The sequence below is a fragment of the Centroberyx affinis genome, unplaced genomic scaffold (assembly GCF_046629955.1).
Source record: "Centroberyx affinis isolate AG114_WGS23_722 - 3 ecotype Tasmania unplaced genomic scaffold, CSIRO-AGI_Caff_v1 ptg002183l_1, whole genome shotgun sequence".
Classification (NCBI taxonomy): Eukaryota; Metazoa; Chordata; class Actinopteri; order Beryciformes; family Berycidae; genus Centroberyx; species Centroberyx affinis.
This window is the reverse complement of record NW_027280491.1, coordinates 62,753-67,949: the sequence shown is the minus strand read 5'-3', so window position 1 is coordinate 67,949 and position 5,197 is coordinate 62,753.

Genomic DNA, 5,197 nt, shown 5'->3' with positions numbered 1-5,197 from the left:
GTGTGTGTGTGTGTGTGTGTGTGTGTGTGTGTGTGTGTGTGAACTTGAGGACTACAGTGAGAGTAAGAAACTGTGCCTGTCTCTCCCTGACTCCTCTCTCCCCTCAGGCTGGTAGGAACCTGATAAAAAGCCCAGACGAGCAGGTGTGTGTCTCTCCATAAAAGGCCTCAGACAAGCTGGTGTGTGTGTGTGTGTGTGTGTGTGTGTGTGTGTGTGTGTGTCCCTCTGTGCTTGCTCTTTGTAATTGTCTAACTGCTGGTCAAACCCATATTAACTAGGCGTTGTGGAACTCCCCAGTTTATTTCCAGTCATTTTCTCTGTGAAGCTCTAAGCTGCTGTGAAACCCTGACTGGCTCCTGCTGGTGTAGATTTTGGACTGGTTCCCAAAGCAGCTTAGATCCGTAACTGGGTCAGAACTCTGTGTCTTAGCCTTGACCATGAATTGCTAGCTGCTAACTAGCAACACTGGAGGTGACTGACTGTCTGTCTGGCAGATCCACTTACCTGAGCTAAGCCAGTTAGACACAAGCAGGGTGAACGAGCACAAAGCTACAGTTTAGGGGAAAGAATGTGAATTTCCATGATTAGTGACAATCCATATGCCTCAAGAGAGAAACATGGCCAAAAACCTGTTCAGATGCTTCCCAGAAAGTGGATGATATGTGATTCAAGCAACAATGCTGGAACATCCCTTAGGGCAATGTTGCCCAAAACACAGCATCACAACACTGTTGGAGGAATGGTTGGTTAAGTCTTCAGCAAGCAGTCATCCCTTTAAATATTTTGTTTGCTGGTTATATGGCACTGCTTGTGTAGAGGTCAGTCAGGTCATTTCAACTTGCCACCTACAGAAACACATACACAAATGTTCATGTGCACCCTAATGGTTAGTGGATGCTCAAAATGTCATCGCCTCAACCTCTGGAAATGGCTGAAAATCTATGCTGACATCTAGTGTGTGAAGAAGGTACTTCATCTGTCCATTATATGCACAGAGTTCTGCATTATTCTGGGCAATGATCCTATTCAGAAATTCAAAGGAGTCACATACCAAACCTGTCCAGTTGTTTGAGGTTATGTATAATTTATTTATGTATACATATTAATTATACCATAACATAAAAAGCAATGCATGGTCAAAGGTGCTTTGTTACGCATTTAGAATGCTTGATGTCACTATGGCAAACAAATAATGCCAACATCGCTGAATATTAAACACTACCAAGCCCACATAAATGCAAAATTATAAAATATACATCACTGATATATATATATATATATATATATACACCAACGCAATACATTTTCATAATATGAAAGCAGTGCTATCTATTTTATATAATGCTTGGATTTATCTATAATGAAATCACAGCAGAAACTAATTCCTGAGAAATCAGTATTAGCTTGTAAATGGAGAGTCTACAGCGAACCAATAAATGAGTAAATATCTCGATGAGTCTCGTGTGGATTTCCATAGAAACTCGGATTGTTCCAGAAAGATTTGATTTGAGACATTTTATGTCTTCCACTAACACACAAAAACATCAATCTGACAGACAAAGAATTTCACTAAACAAGCAAAACTGGTTATGCGGCTACAATAACTGGTACACAACAAAATATTATTCAAAATCACCATTCCCTCGTGCACATACATCCGTTTGAAATCCCTTGTTCAGTTAGCATCCCATTGACAAAGATAAACTGAGTAAATACTCTTGTCAGTGTCTCCATTTCAGGGTTAGTGACCCCTGTCATACGTATAATAGGTATAAGCTGGTCTAGAAAAAGACATGTGTCCTAATAGGATCTGTGAGGAGGACTGGCTGTATTATTACACCTGTTCACATGCTAATCTCTTCTTTTGTGGATCCTGAGTAAATTCAAAGTATGGTCATTACCCCTCTTTCCTTGAACCAGTCTTATAACAGGAGATTACGACACAGTGCACCTACAGGTCACTCACATCTTCACAATCACAGTTTAACTGCTAATTTACATTGCATGATGTCGGTGATACATTCATATGCTGTCAAAGTTATTTCTCTCCTTACAAGACATCACCCACAGTAGATAAACAGCAAACTTTCTAGCTATGTTAAGAGACCTTTGTGGTCATTCATCTAAATCCATTTTGCTGTCTTCTATTTCCTCTGACAGTGGAGTGCAACTGGGAGAGATCCGGGTGGATTCACACATGTTTCGTGGGCACATGCAGGGCCGGGTGGCATCCAGGGTGGCTGTCCTGGTTACTCAGCCCGACAACAAAACAGCGGTGCCATGTGCCAATCCAGCTAGACTTCGCCCAGTCCAGCTCACAACACAGGCTGGCAGCGCTCCATGTCATGTAGTCACCTATTAATCTCATTCAGCATCAAAAAGATATGTATAGGATTCTGTACATCTTATGTACACCTATCTTCAAAGTGCAAAGTAGCAGTGTTCACACATCAAATTTTCTTACGTTTCTGTCAAAAGAAGATTTTCTCTGTGCATTCTCACAGAGAAGTTGATTGCGGCCAAATTAAGTGTCTATTTAGGTTGGGATACATGTTGAGAGCAATTCTTCACTTGGTCCACTGGTAGATCTCTGCCTTTTGTTACAAAGACACAGGAGAGAGAAATCAGAAAACCAGAAACTCATACTGTCAACTCCAGAATCAAGGATGAAATCACAGAGTGAATGTTGAAACGATTTGAATGCCTTGACTCTCTGAATTGCAGACTGATGTGATTCCTCTCTCCTTTTCTTTCTCATGTGATCTGACCCAAGAAATCTAAACAGAGGACACAAGTCAAGATGTCACAACACTGGCTGTCGTCCCACTGAGGAAGGACCTGTGAGCTCTGCATTACATTATGGCATTACCAAAATACCACACCAAATGCCAGAGGAGAGGAAACAGCGATTATAATTAGAAGACTGAGGACTTCAGCTTCAAGAAGAGACTTGATTGAATGCCCCCCATATAAGGCACGGGATATTCAGTGGGATTGTGGTTGAAGTGCAACATCAACCAAGTTCAGCAAAAACATCAAAAGCTGCCTTCATCTTTCACTGCATATCAATCAGGTTCAACACAGCAGGGAAAACCTGCATCGTGCTGAAAAGGAGAGGTAGTTTTAAAATGGGAGGAAATTTATGGTTTTACTCTTTACTGCACCAGTGGAGCCTTAAGGCAACGATCTTCTCAACTCAAACACAACAAAATCATAAATTGAATCCAGAATGAGGATGATATTAAACTTCAACCACACAGGAGGGATTCAGACTGGGGAGAAACACAGAGAAAAACAATCTGCCTTTTGACAGAAACATAGGTCACTCCTGTAATTCCTTAGAACCTGATAGCATTTCTTCCATCAGTCTTATTGGTCTTTCCATGTTGCTGTTCAGTGCAGGTCTGATGCTGTCATTGTGGGTGAGGGTTCAGAAATCAGTGTGTGTGTGTGTGTGTGTGTGTGTGTGTGTGTGTGCGTGCCCCTTCCATCTCATCTAAAGAGGTGACTGGATGGTTTGTAGTGCAGTGTGAGCTGGCGGGAGCTGTAGCCGGACACGCCGATCCCCATGAGGCCCATCAGGAGGGCCATGCGCGGCATGGCGGGGCCCTCGCGGGTCTGAAGCACAGTCTGGGCTGCCTGAGTCTGAAAGAGAGAGCAGGGATCACCACCACCACCACCGTAGCCATGACAACCGCCGCTCAGTGTGATCATCGCCAGGGACGATGATGACGAAGCCAGTGTGTCAGCCACGTTCCTCCTGGCTCTGGCCGCGGTGGAGTCCTTAAAGAGGCGACCCTGGTCACACACCTGTCTCATCCCAGAGATGGTCTTACCATAGGGGAAGAGCCGTGCTAGGGTCTCCATTTTGTCAAGTTCAAATTTAGGGTCAGGCAAAGAATACGGCGAACCCATGCAGTTATTGTGTGTGTGTCAGTCTTCTGGGGGTTTGGAGATAACGGGCATCTCAGAATTTTGAGCCAATCCAAAACATGCCCTAAAGTCAGATATAAATTAGTTATTTTCTATTCTATTTTCTTTCTGTTATGCTATTTTCTCATTCATAAACCTCTAAGTGCACACCAGATACAGGAGGTTTGTTTACACAAACAACATAATACACATCTAAGGTCTAAAGTTTTAATCCTGACCCATTTCTCATCCATCCTCCCCCAGCGGTGTGACTTATCTAACCTTAACTCTGATGAGCTGAAACACAGATAATCAGGTTGGACACAAAAAAAAAAAAGAGAAGCCATAGGCTTGTAAATCCAGCTGCAGGTTCCTGAAATACCTCGCTGGGTGATTGGGAGCTTGGATCTCATGCCATTCCATTGGATATCCAATTAGAGGGCATTTACCTGACCCTGCATTAGCTAGTGGATCTCTAATTCAAATCCATTCAAAGACAGGCTGCTGTAATCCTCTGTCCTAATCCTGCCATGACACACACAAATGGACACTCTCTGGACAGTGTTCAGTCGGTGGCGGTCTATGAACATTTAGCTGGCCAAGAAGGCAATGCTTTGAGATGAGCAAATGGCATGCCCAAAGTCTCTTAATGATGGCCTTTTCTCCAGCTATGCACATGAACTGGTTTAACTCATTGGGTTACTTCATCCAAAGCATACCTAAGGCATTATTTAGGGCTAACTTCAGTTTCTAATCTTGAGTATCTACCCGCTGAGATTCTGTATTGCTGTAATGCAGAAATATACCCATCCCAACTTTTCATTAAAGCAGAGCAGATGGGAAGATGTGGAGTGCCTGGGCCCTAGACCTAAATGTCTAATCTATTTTCTCTACTGTTGGGCCAAGAGCAGATGTCCCTTGATCACTAAGCCAAATCACTAATCTATCTAAAGGAGAAAAATGCCCGGCAGCATCTTACGCACCTGGAGGTATCTGATGTACCCGGGGGTCAGGCGAGGGATGCGGAAAAACATCGCAGTTGTTCTCTCCAGTGCTTCAAGTCGAGACCACAACAAAAAAAGGCCTCTCCAACCAAGCCCTCAGGACTTTCTGCTAGGCAACCTTAGCACAGTGAGTCCCGTTCCTCTCCGGCCTCGGCCTCCTCCACCAGGCTGAGTCTCTCCCCCGTGTCCGAAGACACACACACGCCTGCTCCCTCGCTCGGATACACCAACACACACCTGCACCGCTCTGGTGTCTCTTGAGGGGAGAGTCGTCCCTATAG